The following is a 19,408-nucleotide window of genomic DNA, read 5'->3' on the forward strand; positions in this document are numbered from 1 at the left end:
CCCTTTAGATCCTCAAACCCCCGACCTCCCCAAAACAAATTCATAATTCTCCGTGCACCCCACGGGGGCATCGCGATCAACCTGCCCCCGCTCCGGGGCCAACCCCAACCGATAATTCGTGCCCGATCCGAGCCGAAGCGCCACGACGCGTCCTTCCCCAACGTGCCGCCGCTCCTAGCGCGCGCTCTGGACCTTTCCCGATCTCAGTCTCATCTGGGAAACCGCCCGGTCGATCCCGAAACGCTCCAGCTGTCCCCAGGCTGCTGCAACGCGCGAGTTAGACGCCCACGTCGCGGTATAGTTGCGGATTCGGGATGTCTGGTTGGCTGATCTGCCACTGAGGAGGCCTAGAAGGTAATTGATGTAGTTGGGGGTCGATTCTGAGGGTTTTGGTAACGTTTGGTTATGGCCATCGAGTTTTCCGGATTCGACTACGTTGGGTTTTTTGTTGTATCTGTCTTTTTCCGTCTTGAAGTGAGCTTTGACGATAGAAATCGACATTAAAAGTGCGTTTAGGCTTTTTTTACGTCTAGTTTATGAATTATTAGGTTCGAAGTCTCTGGACGTGTCTAGGTGATCATGTGAGTGTGGTGTTCTGCGTCTCAGATCATTTTGAATTCATATTTGAATGTTTGGGCCTTCGAATCATCAATCCCTAGGGTATACCGGATCATAATACACTAGTTTTTTGTTTCCCTTGCGCGTTTCTGAAGCTTATTCTATGATTTTTCTCTTAGGGATCTTTCTAAAGGATTTAATTTTAAGGAATTCACGATTCAAGCTCAAGTAGTTTGAGCTTGACTTGAAATCAACTCACGTTCAAGTCAATTAGTAGTTTTTCAATATCAAGTCAAGTATTTATTCATTGAGTACTAAACATTGAAAAACTAGTACTTGACTTGAACTTCAGTTGATTTCAAGTCAAGCTCAAGCTACTTGAGCTTGAGCTTGGTTCAGAGCCAAATCGTCAATCCCCAATCATTATAATGTTAATATAGGATTTAGGTCTGAAATGAATTAGGACTAAACATAATCCTGGTGTGTCTGGCCAAATGTTGTGATCCGCATGTGTGATGTATCTAATATTGAATTTGAGGAAACAATCTTGGTTGCTTTTTGTTTGGAACATTCAGATTGTACTAGATGAAGCTTCCTTCTATGTATTTGAAGTGGTTCACAGTGTGTTCCAAATTTCAATGCGGCTGGTTGATCAAAGACAAATTTCACGATTGTCGATTGTTTGTACATATTAATGGATCTTGCATCCTTCAGTACATGAAAGGACCAATATAGCTACAAATTGAGTACCTAATGTACCTATCACTTCACGATATTCATGTTAATTGTTTGTTTAGTAATATGTTACAGATATTTGTAGGTCATGATGTATTCAAGGAGCATATTGCCCCAATTTTTCATTTGTGATGTTGTGCGCTACATTGGTGTGTGTATGTTAGTCTGAGAGCCAGTGGACGTCAGACTGAAGCTGAAAGTTATTACAATTGAAAAATTCAATCAGGCTTTTTATTTTGATTGAAAACATTTCGCAAAGAGCAAAATCACGCAGAAAATATTTTCATGGTTTAATGAATTCAAATTCATAGGTTGAATGAGACACATTTATTCCGAATAGCTCAAATTAATGCCAAAATCATTCTTTATTTTTGTTTAATTACTATCGAATATTTGAATGATGATATTTGGCTATTTCACACTTTAAATCCATATTAGCTGAGGCAATTTGATATCTGCCAATATGTTGACACAAAATTCAGTGGAGTGCAGTAACACATTCTGATTTATCGAATTCTCACATTAATTTAATTGAATTTATCACTCGAACGATCATGACTAAATTTCACATAATACTTTTGTCGCATTCTACTAATAAGGTAATACATTGTTGTCATATTTATTTGTTTTTACTGTAATATACCACGAGTGCTTCAGATTTTATCGATGATTCTTTCTTTTACACGAAAACTCGTTTATTTCACAGAAGTAATCAAGAGTAAGTGAGCACACCTGTGTTTTAGACAACTTAGTTGTAACCACAAAAATGTCAGATTTTGACATGTAAGAAAATAATCAGTGTAAATAGTTAATTTTCAAAAATTATTTCTTCAAATATAAAAATTGCTACATATTTTACATTAGAAGTCACTTCTCAAAAGAAAAAGCATCTACTTATCCAGTTTAGCCAATTCCTAGCTCTGTTTATATCCTAAAATACATGAAGTCTTTCAGTATAGTATTGATAAAAAATGTGAAATATTCATACCAAGGGAAAGAAAAAGGAAACACTTCATTATTTAACACATCAATAAAGAATGCAAAAAGACAAATAAATGAAGTTTTCTTGGCAGTTCTCTGATATTTTATTCGGTGAATCCAATATCGTATAAAAGGAGAGGCATCAATAACTTCGGCAGAATGGTCCAAAAGTTCCTTACTTTTGTGAAGATCGACAATCCAGAAAAGTTTTTAACGATGCATACTTTTGAGATGTCGTCAACCTCTCCTCTAACACATTCTGGAACAGATTCACTAACAAAGGGATTTCATAGCTTTTGGAGTGCTTATCTCTGAACTTTTCAAATATTGAGCAATTCTCTGTCTTTTAAGGATGGATCATTGATTATGTAACATGGTGATTCACCTGTTAGTGAAAAATACAGGGTCTTCTATTTCGATGAATAAATTAATGTTATTTATAAAGGGTTTTTAATAGGAGATTTCATTTTCAAATACAAAAATGAGTTTATTTCTCTGCAAGGGCAAATCCCTTTGCAGAGGCTTTCTTACTCCCGCTAAGGAAAACATTCACTTATCCTGGATAATAAAAAAAATATCAGCAGGATTGAGCTCGGTCTTAGTTCTTCCAAGGGTAACCGAATTTAGTCTCTGCATAGGGCAAACGCTTCTGCAGAGGCTTTCTCACTCCTACTAAGGTGAACGTACACTCATCCTGGATATTGAAAAAAATATCAGCTGGATTGAGCTCGGTCTTAGTTCTTCCATGCTGAGGCGGTGGTAGTCGAAATAAATAGATCGTAGATGTAATAGGTATAATAAGCTTAGGTATTTGAAAACATAACGCCATCAAAATATGAATTGATTTGTGTCTGTTTAATAAAGTTATTCTCGATTAAACATGTCAGCTTACGAGCCAAATTCTCGTCATTTGCGGGAGGTTTCAATTTTCTGCTTTAATATGAAGAAATTCTTAGCCTAGGCTCATCAAATGCTTTCAAATACCTGTAGTGAGGCCGCTATCAAAGAAAGAACGTGTTGAGAGTGGTTCCAACGCTTCGAGAACAGTGATTTTGACGTCGAAGACCAACTTGACATGGCGTTGGAAGAGCGAAGGTTTTCGAAGATACAGAATTGGAGGCATCACTTGATCAAGACTCGTGTCAAACGCAATAAGAATTGGCAGGATCATCGGAAGTGACGCAACAAGCCAATTCAAAATGCCTAAAAGTATGGAAATGATTCAGAAACAAGGAAATTGGCTGCCGTACGAGTTTAAGACGAGAGATGTTGAACGGCGTTTGTTTGCTTGTGAACAGATGCTTGCAAAGCACAGACGAAAGGGATTTCTGCATCGCATTACGAGTGGAGACGCAATTAATGCGTTTGAGCTGAGCTTTGAGAGTCAAACGATCGCAATACAACGAGAGACATGACAAAGTGAGATTTTACAGCATGACAATGCTCGACCCCATGGGTCGAAAGTAGTCAATACATGTAGGATCCAGTTATTGTTCCCTGTAAATAATTAAGATGGTCAACCGGATGCTTCGAGAGCTACTAGTTCCTTCAAGTGTCCAGGAGATGACAGTTTCAATGAATTTACTGGGAACGAATTGTTATTGTACATATAATGTAAAAAGGAAGTGTTAATTCTTCGGGGTGTCGAAGATGTGTTATGTCGGTTGTAAAACTTAAGAGATTTACTGGGGTTAGTAAAGATCGAAGACAAGGCGTTTGTACCAGATGTGTCACATCTGTGTATCAGGTTCTAGTCTTTCGAGAATATTCGATTTCCAGGAATCCGTGAAGAGCTTTGTGGGCAGTACGGCAAAACTCTTATTGGACTAGGGGATAGTACTTTCCCTAACGTTGAAATAGCAAGTCCTAACCCACCCGCCGTATTTTCCAGACGTTGCTCTTTTGCACTATCACTTGTTTCGACCAATGGCACAAGACCTGGCTGGCCAGCATTTGTCTTATGAAGAAGTAAAAAATGGGATCGATTCGTGGATCACTTGAAAAGATGACCAGTTTTTTCAACGCGAGATTCGTACGCTACCCAAAGTTGGGGAAAAGTAGTGGACAGCGATGTATAATACTTTAAATCATGAATCTATTATCAATTTTTCACAATTAAGCTTCAATTTCAGAAAAAACGGTGAAAGCAAACTTGTACGACTAAGAATATTGAGTCAACTTATCTCCTCGAAAGTACTGCGTTCTTTTCGAACGTAAAGCAAGTAATTAAACACTTTGAGATTGAGCTTAAAGACTCTGCACCCTCATCAATCACCGAATTCGCCCATAGGCAGTCCCCAACTTGGTCTCCCCTCCCAGGAGACCTCCCAAAATTCACTTACCGGACCCAGTTTCGTAACGAATTTTTTCCGATATGGTCGGCCGGGTGGAAATCTAACTTTCTCGACTTTCCGAGGCTTAAATATTTATGTTATTCATTACGGGGGCCCCGGGCGTTGCGACGGCGGGAAGCGTCCCGACGCGGCAAGTTTGATTCCGCCATTTTTGTCCCGCTGACTTCGTTAAGCCGGAAATGTTAGATTTTCGGCGCCTACTTGGATACGGACTTGGGTTTTAATGAATATTCGGATTTTGTAAATAGAGGCGGGATTGAAATTGGACTGGGAACTTTTTGGAGTTGACTTTGTGCCGAGAGTTTGGCGTTTTTGATGGGAGGGGATGTCGAAAGTGAGGACGAATTGCGTCGAAATATGGATGGAACTCCTGGAGATATTTTATGGAGTTTTTCAATGAGAATTTTTTATTTTGAATGACCCGCTATCTAGGCAACTGTTACCTTTCGAAACTTTCAGCAACAACAGCATTGAAAGTATTTTCAAAATTCACTACAAAAATGGTGAAAATTTAGCAATCACAGGTCCCCGAACTAAAGTAATTTTGGGTCGTCTTGAAGTACCTTCTCGACCGGCAATAGTAGAATTCGGTGTAAAATTCGAGCAGTAAGAACAAGAATTGATCATGGAAAATTTCATGAAACGATAGGTTATTGGCAAACAATTAATATATCTTATGATCCACTAGTTTTTTTATTATCAGAATGAAACCTATTAAAGGGAAACAATATTTCATGTTCAACTTCAGTATTTATGGTGAAAAAGCCAGATTCTACATTCTCAAGAAACATAATCAAATGGAATTGCATCAATTGTCGATAAAGAAAGCTGGGTACGTTGAAGAGTAATTCTTATACTGATGCGGTGACGAGGTCTTCGAAGATAGTATTGCTCATCCATCTGGAGAATGTATGGACGGCATCAAAGAGGGGAACCTGATTGAAGATTTTGATGAAACTGCAGGGGTGTATAATGTTCGTTTAGATAGTATACTATAAATAAAAAAGTTTGACAGAAAAAAAAACTGGAATTTTGAAAAAAAATTAGATGATTTTTCTCGACGCTGCCTCTTCTTCTGGACTCGAGACACGGACAGAAAACTCCAGCATGTTTTAGATCATAACTCGATATTCTAAAAACGTTTTCATTTGAGGGGTCTGTAACTAAAATTTCGGGAGATATAACGATTCTCGTTAAAAAATTCAATTTTCACTAATTTTTACAAAATTTCGAACTCAGTTTCCTCTTAAACTGTGAGTTCTACGAAAAATCGGTGGGTGGTGTGGATATTGACGATCTCTCATTAGCCAACTTCCGGTCTAACCCAAAAATTTTCGATATTGGGAGTTCTACGAAAATCGATGGGTGGTGCAGATATTGGCACAAAAAGAATTCTACCTAACCTGAAATACGTTTCTACAAGATGGATGACTCTAAAAAAGACCACTGTTTGAAAACTAATCGATTCGTTCTGGTGAGATTTTTACTTGTTGATATCAACACTTAGCGAGAATCCCGACACAATTCTCGCCTATAAATCAAATTCTAAAACTCAAATTGAACTAGTAATGACTGAAATCTATAAAAAGGTACGCATCTTTCCTGAAGTATGGATCATTATTAAAATCTTTCAGAAAATTCTCTCTGTTCCTTTATCTAGATACGCGCATCCGTTGGCGCTTCACCGGCGACCAAAAGCATACGATTAATTGACAACTTACCGCGTCTTTGAAAATTCCAGTAGCTTAACATGAATTGAAGCTTGCAAAATTGTTGCAACAAATATACAACGGTTGAAAACCCAATTTCTAATATAAAACCGAGCATCACCCCCCAAAGCAAACCGAAATAAACTCCGGTAAATAACGATTTTCCCCTCTCGACAATATCAAAACTTCATTATCGAAAACAATAAACCGGAAGCGGAACATGCAGTCCCCAAATCCCTTACGTCCCGACCACATCGATCAGCAAACAAACTCCCGAACCTCCCTAACACACTCCCCAGTCACAGGAAAGAAATTCCTCTAACGCAAACTTTACGATCCAACCATCCCATAATCCGATAATTATTTGAAAAACTTCGACCGTTTCAAGCCCGGAGGACCTTATTGGCCGATTCGTAAATCCGGGTGGCTCTGGCCCCGTGCTGTACAGCAGTGTTTTGTTATGGTTACAGTGGCGACTCGTTAGTATTCTTCTCCATCTTCAAAGAACCCTGATCTCTTTTTTCGAAATAAGTAGATAACAAGAAAACAGATCATAGACAAGATATACCCATAATTTTCTGCGCTTGAGATTGTCGTATTGAATCTATTTTTCGTCTCCAGTCACAATGCAATGCAGAAATTCCTTCGTGATTTAATCACTGATATCAGAATGTCACGGTTCCGAAAAACGAATACAGAGTGTGACGGGATCACAGTTTGAACAGTTCACAGATCTTTTCATCGTCCGGTGCAATCGTAAATTATGAAGGCATCCGTAGGCAACTTCGCCTGCTTTAGGAAGTATTTTTGTAGGACTAGTTAAACAATAAATACTTGCTACAAACAAATAATAACTACTGAATTACTGCATAATTGGTGGTGGCAATAAAATTCTAGTTTTATGCATATCTTTACTAAACAACCCCAAAGAAATTCTTTCTATATTGAAGTTGCCGACCGAAGCAATAAATGGTACTGTATTATAAAAAATAAACGAAAACACGTCAGAGACATAATAATAATAGGCGAAGGAATAATAACAGGCGAAAGACCAGCAATCTTATGGCTTTCTTCATAGAAGTGGATATAAATTATGCTACTTGTAATTTATGCAAGTTGAAATTATCTTTCAAATCACCTCTTCAAATTTGAGGAAACATTTGAAAAATCGATATCCTTCTGTTACGTTCCTAACTAAATCTGAATTAAGGAAAAGAGTTGAAAATGTAAGAAAAATGGATGTGTTCATAATAATTTTTTCATTAATTTTGCTTTGAATGATAAGAGTGACCAATTCGTGTTGCAAAGATAAACGAACTAAGGTTTGGGTGATTCATACAAATATTAATAACAAGCAAACTAAACAGTGATCACGTCACGCTTTAATTTCACTGATATCATAAAGTAACGTTCACGTTTCACAACGTGATCTAGAAATCACGGTATCGCTCATCTCTATTTGCGATTAGCTCTTCACAAGCAAACAAACGCCGTTCAACGAGCCACCACTGCTTCCTCCCGACCAACTCCCATCCCGTTCCTAATTTGTAACCGGGATCGTTTTCGAACCGACCCCGGACTGACCCTCTCGTATGTTTCATTGCTACAATTAACCAAACGGGGTCTGCGAACAGGCCAGCGTACATTCAAAGAGGGTCCCACATTCGCAGGCTTCTCGCGTCCAGGGGCGGACGAGGGGTCTTGGAGAGGGTGCTTGTACCTTTTCCTGTCGGAGGCACTCGACGGAAGGACTCGGGGCTGTTGAGGTTGCTCGACAGGGTGTTTGGCAGGGTTTCGATTTGATAGACGTTGATTCGATTGGAGGTTCTTGTTTTCGAAAGTTGTTGTTGATGGAAGGTCTTGTTTTGGAGGGTGTTGGCCGACACTTGTTTTGAAGGTTGATTGAGGATGTCGATATTTCAGCGTTGAAATGTTTTTTCATACCAATTAGAGACTTATAGGCCCATAAAAACATGAAACTATCCAGCTACAAAGATTTATTCAAAAGGTCGAGACTAGTCAATTTTCATTTGGAAGAGGATCATCTGACGACAAAGTATAAAATATTGATAATTCATTCTTCTCTGAGCAGGTCAAGGATATTCTTTCAGAGAACCTCTGCTTTCAGTGCTTTCATTGCTGAAATTGGTTAACCATAGAACATAGGTGGAGCGAGTGTTAACATTGATACTTCTTTTGTAAGTTCAATATCATGAGCTGACTCTCCGTTATGTATAAGTGTGCTCCTTGGAGGTTTCTTCCATAAAACTCTTCAGTTATTTGTATAGATAACCAGCGTTTCTGCCTATAAGGAAAAAAGTTTTTGACCCAGGGCATATATATCCTGAATTTGGGTAAATATTCACTCAATAAATCTCGGGCCTAACCAGTAAACACAGTTCTTCTTGAAAATTCGACTTTATTCGTGAAAATAGTTACCTTCATGAGTGATATAAGTGCTCCAATGCTCTTCTGAAGTTGCAATTCCATTTCTGAAGTGAGTTTCATCTCTGCTTTCGAGATAGGCTTCAACTTCGGCAATCACTTCCTTTCCAAAGCCAAATGTCTTTCCATGGTGTCTACAAAAAACCAGTACTCACTGGGAGACAGATCTCGAGAATGATGGTTTTCCCCGATTCATGATAAGGAATTGTATTGGTGGAAGAGAACATTTTTCTTTAGCATTTAAGGACGTTTCTTCTTGATTTACGCTATCAATTAATTTAATAACGTTATTATTCAATGAACAAGAGAGGATAGCTCTGATGGGGGGCTCAAAAGATCATTAGGTCGCAGTGAAACGAAACCTCTTTAATGTTTGAGATTATGGTCACTATGGACTGCTTTCAATAACTTTTTTTCACTCAGTTGACACTCTCACTCAGGAGTGTAGTGATGAATCCAAGTTTCATTCACTGTCACATATCGACGCCAAAAAATCCTGTTTATTCTGCTTAAACAGCTGCAAACAGCGTTAGGAATTGACGATACGTTGTTGCTTCTATCAGTTTGAAAAAGCACAGCATCCATTTAGAGCCATTGTTTACGCAAAATGGAATATACTGCCTTGTTATTTTAGACTCCATCGCTATCTCAAGCAACATCATTTTACAATCGTTCTAAACCTTTTGTCTTTTTATCAGCATCATAGATGATAACACTAATCGAGCGGTCTTTCCAATTAGAAAACTGTTTTTTATCAATATCAACTCACGAAACTCGTTTCTTATTGTTGAAATTAGTTTGAGCTGACCACCATGTACATACTAGGTATCCGGCATTTCTACCTCCATTCCACAGAGCTTGCAGTGCACTATTTGCACAGATAGTGTACGTCAGCAGGTCCACCATTATCCGAAGCTAAGTATTTTCAAGGGCTTTTTGGTATAGGTCGGTGAAAGTACCACAAATTTATTTGCTTGAGTAACACCCGGAGTATTTCTGCAGAGGGGTTTTCTATCATCCTACTCTCATTGTCCGACCGCTGCCTTATATTGGTCTTTTTCTATGCCATATATACTATTTTGTGATAGATGATAGGTCGAGGAAACTACAAAAAAAAACGCATTGTGTTCACTGAATGCAGATTCTGCTGAGTGACAAGTATCGATGTTAATGTAAAAAGCAATCTTGAAATACTCGAAAATGTGTTCAATATCTCCCTTTGTTTCCTCTTCAGGGAAGACACGAATTATGTGACATTTCCAACAATAATGAGTTGAAGAAAGTGCTGAAACAATACCTTCACCGAATGACAAAAAACTTCGATTTCTATTTTTCCTTTCAGCGAATCAACTGAAGCGTTGAAGCAACCGTTCCATTTTCATATTTCCCTCCGTTTCCTCGTCTCCTTTGATCTATCCGCCAACCCCATCTCCCTCTAAAGTCTCGACTCTAATTAATTCATTCGAATGTTCTGCTCCAAGAAGTCACTACAATTTTTTCTCCATATTAATCCCAATCCATTATACGTCCCAGATTCATCTGAAAGAAAACGTTGTTCTAATTTTAACTGAATCAAAGGATTTTCAGCTCTCGTCTTCATTTATTGCCTGGCGAGTCCGCCCCCTTTATCAAGTGAATTGGGATCAGTGGCGCATCGTGAATGTTCAACTTAGATAGATCAGGTATTTTATGCATCTGTATAAAATTTATAGAGGATGTTTCTAAATATAAGCCAGCAAATGCTTTGTTTTCGAGATACGGGGTGTTAAACTTCCCATCAGAAGATATTTAACCGAAATTTGGCATAGAAATTCCAAATTTTCATCATATTGTGATATGCCAATTTTGAGTCCAAATCTACCAGGTGATATTTTTTCTGGAATATAAGAGACCCGAATTTTTGCGACGATATGTGACAATGGATGTAACATCATTTCACTCCGGACTCCAATTGACTGCACACGATGAACGAAACCCAAAGCGACACAACAGTCAGCTGGCAAGGTTATGGCAATAGTATTCTGGGATGCGCAAGGTATAGTATCATTGATTACCTCCAAAACGGCCAGACCATCAACAGCGATTATTATATAGCGTTATTGGATCGTTTAAAGGATGAAATCGTTAAAAAACGGCCCCATTTGAAGAAAAAGAGGTGCTGTTTCATCAAGACAATGCGCCGTGTCTCGAATCAATGAAAACAAAATGAAAAATTGCATGAGTTTGTTTGCGAATTGCTTCTGCATCCACCGTATTCGCCAGATTTGGCCCCTAGCGACTTTTGACTGTTCTCAGACCTCAAAAGAATGCTCGCTGGAATGAAATTCTGCACCAATGAAGAAGTGATCGCCGAAACTGAGGCCTATTTTGAAGCGAAAGACAAATTCGTACTACAAAAATGGTATCGAAAAGTTGGAAGATCGCTATAATCGCTGTATCGCCCTCGAAGGCAACTATGTTAAATAATAAAATCGAATTTAGCCTAAAAAATGTGTTTTATTATGGTAGACCGCGGAATTTTCAATTGACCTGTTAGAAAAATATGAGAAGTAATTTTGTACTACATTGTACTGTACTACATCGATTTTGAGGAAAAAAATCAAACAATTATCTAGTAATTCCAATTATCCAAATTATTATAAAGATCTAATCAGTATGAATTAATTATAAGTTCTGGTGCATATTTACATGTTTACCAATCTGTAGCGAAGATTACTGAAGATTCGATTTACATACTGATATAATAATTATAATAGCATAATATTTGATAGCTTAGAGACCATTTTTAATTCCGGAAAATGTACCTTCTCGAGCGGGACTCGAACCCGCAAACTCCGAATCATCAGGCCAGTGCTCTCACCAACTCATCTACCGGGAAACTCCATATGGGGGAACGCTTTCTATCTGTAAGCCATAAAAACACAACAAAATAAAAAGTTGGACCTATATTCTTAGTACGTCGTATCTAATACGCATATTTGACGTTACCCCCTAATGCAGAATAACTTTTTGTAGCAATATATACCTATATCTACACAATTATGTGGTCTCTGAGAGCAAAATTTTGACTTTACGACAGTACTTTCTGGATGATCGCTGATTCAAACTCAGGTCGTCGTTGATCCCGACGCTCCGACGCTACTGATCGCAGCAGGGTCATAATATGAAAATCCCCGGCATTCTTTCATCATTTCTCGTAATGAAATCCTGATGGGTGGGCCCCCAAGATGGCTATGAACCTGCATTCATACGGGAGACTGGATGGAGAGAGCGAAGTGAGGCGAGATTCGGCCCTATTGATTTCCTTCTTCTTCTTCGCCTCATTTTAATGAACTTTTCCGACGCTTTGAAATTTTCGAGGAAACTTCTCCGAAAGTAGGGATTGAACTAATCAGTTTGATTGATAATTCTTAGGATCTTAGGATTTCGGGCATACGTCGACGGGATGTTGCCGATTGGAGGAGGGGGGGTACTTTTAGTTTTCGAGCGATCGTTTCCCGAACAGATCGCTCTTGCATTTCGTCACGAAGACGAAGTTTGTATTCTGTGGTGCAGGCTGTCTGTAAACAAGATAATTCTAGAATGGCATCAGCTATAAGCTTGAAATTTTCAGGGTAGGCACGGATCTAGCATTCTGCGGTTGAGTTTGTTTATGGGCATAGTCTGACAAGGGGTTCCGTCAATATTGTCGTTCGATTTTTTTTTCCTGAAAATTTTAAAACTATCACTTTGATTTGGATGAATTTTTTCATTCAGAGCTAAAATAGCAGTTTGAATCCTTATGCGGAATTTCATGTTGATTACTTCATCAAAACCATAGAAAATTCAAAACAATATCAGGAAAAAATAAAAGAAATACTGACGACAATATAGGAAGGAGTGCACCCTTGAAAACTACATAACTGTAAATAGGTAATAATGTGGTCTACAAAGGTGCAGTTGATGCATGAAGGACGAACACGCGAAATTTTCAGACTTCACCTCAGTGTTTTCCACATTTTTTTTACGATATTTATTTCTACTTTTATTGGTTCTGAGGATGCTATCTATAGGGTATTTGTTTTCGAGGTATATAACTTTATGTTGCCATTACTGTTCAAGATGGCGACCGATTCAACAGCTGTCAAGTGATTTATTCTCATTTTGGTTCGGCAATTTATCATGAATAGACTCACGCCTGAACAACGCTTGCAAATAGTGCAATTTTATTTCGAAAATAATGGTTCTGTGCGGAATACGTGTCGCGCACTACGTCCATTTTATTTTGTTTAGCGATGAAGCGCACTTCTGGTTGAATGGCTACGTCGACAAAGAAAACTGCCGCATTTGGAGTGAAGCTGATCCTTGAGTGTATGTCGAAACACCGTTACATCCAGAAAAACTGACTGTTTGGTGCGCTTTATAGGCTGGTGGAATCATTGGTCCATCCATACTTCTTCGAAAACGATGATGGCCAGAACGTTACAGTCAATGGTGATCGGTATAGAGCCATGATTACTACCGTTCTCATTCCTGAATTGAACAACCATGATGTCCAGGAGGTGTGATTTCAACAAGACATGTCAACAGCTCGTGCCACAATCGATTTATTGAAAGACACGACTGGTGATCGCCTAATTTCACGTTTTGGACCTGTGAATTGGCCTCCAAGATCTTGTGATTTAACACCCCTAGACTACTTTCTGTGGGGCTATGTGAAGTCATTGGTCTATGCGGATAAGCCACAAACCCTTGACCATTTGGAAGACAATATTCGCCTTGTTATTGCCGATATACGGCCAAAAATGTTGGAAAAAGTCATCAAAAATTGGACGTCCAGATTGGACTACATCCGAGCCAGCCGTGGCGGTCATATGCCATAAATCATATTTAAAATATAATGCCACAAGATTATCTTGTGGATAAATAAAATTCATGTTAATCGAATAATCCATCGTTGTTATATTGCAATTTTAAGTTCTATAGCTCTAAAAAACACACTTTATATTTAATAATTCTGCTCGAACCTTGAAATTGTTAATCCAACAAACTCTCCTTTATTTTAAGGAGCAGTTTATTCCCATTATATCTCACACGTCTTCACATTCGAATGCATCATTATAAAATTCCACCATCCACGGATACACTGCAATTCCATCCCACCTACTACAACTCCAAACTAGCCATCTTTTCAGCGTCACGTGCATCGCATTCTGGCGAAATGGCTTTCCAGAGAATCGAATAAGAGCCTCATAGATCAACGCTTTCATAACCGTAAACTTCTCCGTTTTCATCATCCTCACCTACTAGATCCATGGAGGCGTCAGAGATGTTCGGAACAATGCGAAACTCTGGGCTTTAGGCGACACCGTTCGCATTCCCGCCGTTCACGAACAGAACCCTGAGGAATCTGACGCGTGTAGAAGCCATAACGATATATAGATATTGGAGGTTTGGAATTAGGAATGGCGGGATGTTTGTGACGTGGCACGTGAAGACTTGCTATGGGAATTGAATGGGAGGTGGTGTGAACGGGGCTTTAGGAGAGAATTCGGGTGACTCGATATGACTATCGCATTCACTTGTTGTTCTGGGCGTTTTTGGGCGTTTATTACTGGAGTGGTTGAGGGGAAGAGGAAGGTGTGAATAGAACACTCTTCACGTCATATTGCGTTTCAAACTAGAATGACAGTTCTCACTAATGAAAGATCAAGGGTGTACCTATCTCGGATTGTCCCTATATGAAATATAATTCAAGTTATATTATTAAGTGCGCCATTCAGAGTAATAAACATAGATAGAGGGTGTATATGTCATTTTCAGTAAGCAAATTTTCTCCCCAACATGAAGTATCAAATTTGACATGAAGCGCGCGGAAATGAATACATAACAGTGATACGATATTTCACTCAATTAGCGAGTTTCTCTACAAAGAACGCACTCCTTATGTCCCATGGTAGATCAACGTTTCATATTTGCTCAAATTATATTGAAATAAATACCTTAATATATCAGAAATTCAGAAAACAAACTTCAAGCGCGCCAAAAGACATGAAACAACCGATGACACTAGGAGAGCAAAAGTTGTCAAACCTTGTATTTCAGCAGTTAGATACAGAGAATAATAAATATTCTACTTATCATATATTCGACAATTAGGAAAAATATCGGATACCAAATATTCAAATTTGCATATTTAATTGGGAATCACTCAAACAAATATTCATTCATTAAAATGTGGAAAGGTTATCGAGGGTCAAATTATAAAGCAAGTAAAAAGAATATAGGACATGCCCTCAGGAGAAGTGTTAACCTAAAACACGTGTTTCGGGCTTTCGGCCCTCATCAGTACGGTGAAAAAGAGCAACACTTGAAGAAAAACAACAAACTAACGGAGTCCACAACAGAAAACAGCCGTCCATTTGTGGTTTCACCAGGAAGACCCAATAGGTTTTCGGGCAACAACGAACATCACCACGTGGGAAGCTATAGCTACCTGCGTGAAAACCTAGTCCTGGTGAAGATATGTGGAAAGGCTATGGAGGATCAAATTAAAAAGCAAAGAAAAAGAATATAGGACAAAGTGCGGAAACCACCAATGGACGGCTGGCTTCTGTTGTGGACTCCGTTTGTTTGTTGTTTTTCTTCAAGTGTTGCTCATCTAGCACTTTTTCACCGTACTGATGAGGGCCAAAAACCCGAAACACGTGTCTACGGTTAACACTTCTCCAGAGGGCATGTCCTTTATTGTTTTTTCTTGATTCATTATAATATACATTCATAATAATATAGTATAATTGTGGATTTAAAAATATATCACATTCCGACAACGTAATCTAACCATGTTGGGGACATGTAAAAATTGCGTATACTTCCTCTATCTACGTTTATCACCCTATGGTCCCCTCAAATGTTTTTTCCAACCACCACCATCAACCAACTTGATACATATCCGACAACCATCATCTCCAACCTCTCAAAATTAAAATCCAACGTCACCGAAACGACTCCACTCGGACGCGATCACATCGGGCGTATATACACTGTATAAAGTGTCAACCCGACACGTCATACGTCATCACACGGGGCAAGGCACCCTTGATGGGATAAAGCTGACTCGGGCGGGTCGCAGTTGAAATTTTACGAGCGTATAAAATTCGGACTGTCCCGGACGAAAAAATTTATCGGTCGGTCGCAGCGCCATCTATGGGCGGGGATGGGCGGTGTGCGAGGGGGGTTGGGGTAGATAAGCCGCCTGTCTGATTGAATGTCCGGTCCGACCGACGGTATCCGGTTTTTATGGCTTTCCAGATATTCTGGAGAGGATAAGAATATGAATACAAATTCGGGTGTAATTTGTAAGAGGGGCTGTTTCGGTGAGGGGGTTGGGTTTGAATGGGGAAGCTTTGAAATTGAGTGAAGAATAGATACTAACACGATACTGTAATAATATGTTTGTTTAAGAAGTTTAAAAGTATTTTTAAGAAGACGTGGAGAGTTTTCTATTTATCCAATGATTGTAGGTCTGAAAAAATCAAACTAGCATTAAGTTCACAAGAGAACAGAGATCCTAAAATACTTTCCAATGAGAAAGCATACTTGCCTTCTGTACCATCCCTGACCGATAAAATAGGAAAAATTTTCTGAAAGACATTACATAGAAGCAATTCAGAAAGTAACAAAAAAACTAAAAGTCTTAACAAGTGCAAAAGATAAAACTGATTTGTTGATATATACAAGAAACCTTGTGATTGTGGAAGAAAACTTTAGTTTGAGACTACTGAAAAAAGTATTCGTACCCTAGTCTAGATTAGATATAGACTTCAGAGGGTTCCATTGCACTGCAACCTAAAAGTCTATTGTGCCCCCAACCAGAGCTATTCTTGCCCTTACGTTATCTATAATTTTTCTACCAGTTCCAGAGTTCTAATGAACTCCAGTATCAGGTATGACTTCAAGGAGGCTAATTCCTCACTTCTACACTCTTCTTGTACGAAGCAGATTTTGCGTTGGCTAGTGATGGCAAGCAATCAATCATCAAGTGATCTGAAGTTTCTTCCTGCTTCCCACATAATCTGCACTAGTCGTTTTCTTGCTCTTTCTCATGAGGTGCTTTCTGACGCGATAGTGCCCTGTGGGGTAAGCAGTGAGGAGCTGTATGATACTTTTCCATAGATCCAGATACTTCTCAGGTCTTCCAGAGTCATTTTCTCGAATATTTCCTTCCTGTCAAAAATTCTATGTATATGGAGTACAATTATCGAAAATTACAGCGAATATTTCCCTCCTGTCAAAAATTTTATGTATATGGAGAACAATTATAGAAAATTACAGCGATAATTGCATTGTAGGAAGCGGAACTGCACTGCGATAATTGTTCTGTTCATAGATGCATAGTTTCTGTGCATCTTACACAGTTCGAATCTATGGCAATTCCATTCTAAATCAGTTTGACAAGTAATGTAACAGTTTATTCGGGAAATATTCCCCCGAATTACACTCGTGCATCAAAATGACCGGATAATTTCGCATTCCAGCGTGTTTTCTTTGAAAAACTGCATTCGGTCATTTTCATTTCTCCAAAAATGAAAATGAACTCATGCAGTTTTTATGACAACACGCTGTCATGCAAAATTATCGGTAATTTTGATGCACTTGTGCAATTACTTACGATAATTGCATTGTAGAAAGCGAAACAGCACTGCGATAATTGTTCTGTTCATAGATGCATAGTTTCTATGCATCTTACACAGTACATTTGCCTATACCTTCGCCAACAAAATTATTGAATTGTTTCATCAAAATCAGTGCTCATACTGAAAGAAGTTTAGAAAGGTTTTATGAACATCATTATTCATTTGATCGACTCACTTTTCTTCATATTGGGGACAAAAGTGACTGTACTTTTTACGATCGAAGAGTAGCAAGGGTATTCACGAGGTAAATGTAAAGACCATTGATGAACTAATTGCCCAAGGACAGGGTAAACTTGCTAGTGTACCTTCTGGTGGTGCTTTTGCTGCTCTCGCAGCTGCATCCGGTAGTGCTGCAGCCACAGCTGCTGAAAAAAAGAAAGGAGAGAAGAAGAAGGAAGAACCAGCAGAATCCGAGTCAGATGATGACATGGGCTTCGGTCTCTTCGACTAAGCTTAAAAAAATCATGTTTTCTAGTTTTGAATAAATAAGAAAACTAATATGGCAAACAAATGCACTAACGATTACTTCTTCAGATTGTAGAAACTTACTTATCCAGAATAGTTCTGCATAGGTTTGCTAGTTCTGGACATTGGCACTAAACGTGTCTACAAAATTCACAATGGTCATCTGTGATAGGTGAAGAAAGTGTATATGTCTACAGTGTCCCTGATCAGTCCTTCAATAATTTCAAACTCAGCTAGTGGCAGCTGAATAAGCGTCTTTGTATAGGACGGAATTTTTCAGTTGCGCAAGTCTTGGACGATGAGAGGAGGTTGTGATGCCTTTCTGGCAAGTGTATGAACCCTAGTCTAGGAACACGAACGGTTTTACAGATTACCAAAGAGATGAGTCTACACTAGCCAAACATTCTCTCGCCGACAAACACAACATATTATGCTCAAAGGCAGATATTTCTCCGATTCTCTCATCAACTCAAGAGAAGAAACACTAATCGCTGATAGCGCCTGGCTACCAGCAGAAGATCACTCAAAAATACAACCTAAGAATAGTGAAGACGGTGCAAAACCTTCAAAACATTCGAATTCTCAATCAATCACACTAATCGAATTACCTGTCGAACCATAGAATAAACGGCTCCCCACATTTCTCCACATAGAAAACAGCGTATTCTTCGCTAACGAATTGCATCTCCCTCCCCCTTCGTAGAAATTCGATTTATAACCCAACAATTCAAACGTTTCGTTGCGCCCAACTCTCTGAAATTTAATTGGGAGGTGATATTTCCCCATAAAAGTCCAATTCAGGCGATCCTTACCGGATTCTATTCTTATCGGCCGCCCGAGAATGACTCCCAATTTCTCCATTACCGCGAGCTGCCAGTTTCCACTTCTTCAATTTGGGCACCGGTGGGAGGTTTCGTGTTGCCTGCCATTCTGTGCTATTTCGATCGATGGATCGTTCACATTTTTGAACTTGGTGAAATTTAAGGTTTGAGAAAAGTGATTGGGTGTTATATTGTGAGCAAGTTCAGTGTTAAAATGACCGCAGTAATATTTTTCCTTTGATGCCGACATTGATTGTACAATGGTGCCCAAAATGGTTCATATATTCTTCATGAAACTATATAGATGGAAGTGCAATGAGTTCTTAATATCGTTAAACTTTCTACACTCTTCAGGAAGTAATGTGTCTGTATGGAGGTCAACCCGAAACTTGTTCCTGTTTTCTCTGTTCCTATGTTTGTATTGTTTATTTAACATAGAAATTTTTAAGAGGATACCGTTGCACTGCGGCCTGATGGTCTATTGTGCCCCCACGAGAGCTATTCTCACCATAGCGTGATCTACAGCTTGCCTTCCAGTTCCAGAGTTCTAAAGAACTCGGGTATCTGGGATGGCTTCGAGAAGACTACTTCCTCACTTCTACAAGTTTCTTGTCCAAAGCAGATTTTGCGTTGGATAGTGATGGTGATAGTTCTTTCTTCTCCCC

At 39.0% G+C, this 19,408-nt stretch overlaps 1 protein-coding gene across 1 annotated transcript in view; it reads left to right on the forward strand.

The window, feature by feature from the left end:
• Window positions 1–260: 260 nt before the first annotated feature.
• The window catches only part of LOC123671676, a 111,494-nt gene continuing 92,346 nt past the window's right edge, over window positions 261–19,408 (forward strand). The window contains exon 1 of the mRNA XM_045605637.1: window positions 261–354. The gene's annotated coding sequence lies outside the window, so the exon portion shown is untranslated. The remainder of the gene's footprint in view (window positions 355–19,408) is intronic.

This window comes from Harmonia axyridis, chromosome 1, assembly GCF_914767665.1.
Source record: "Harmonia axyridis chromosome 1, icHarAxyr1.1, whole genome shotgun sequence".
Taxonomy (NCBI): Eukaryota; Metazoa; Arthropoda; class Insecta; order Coleoptera; family Coccinellidae; genus Harmonia; species Harmonia axyridis.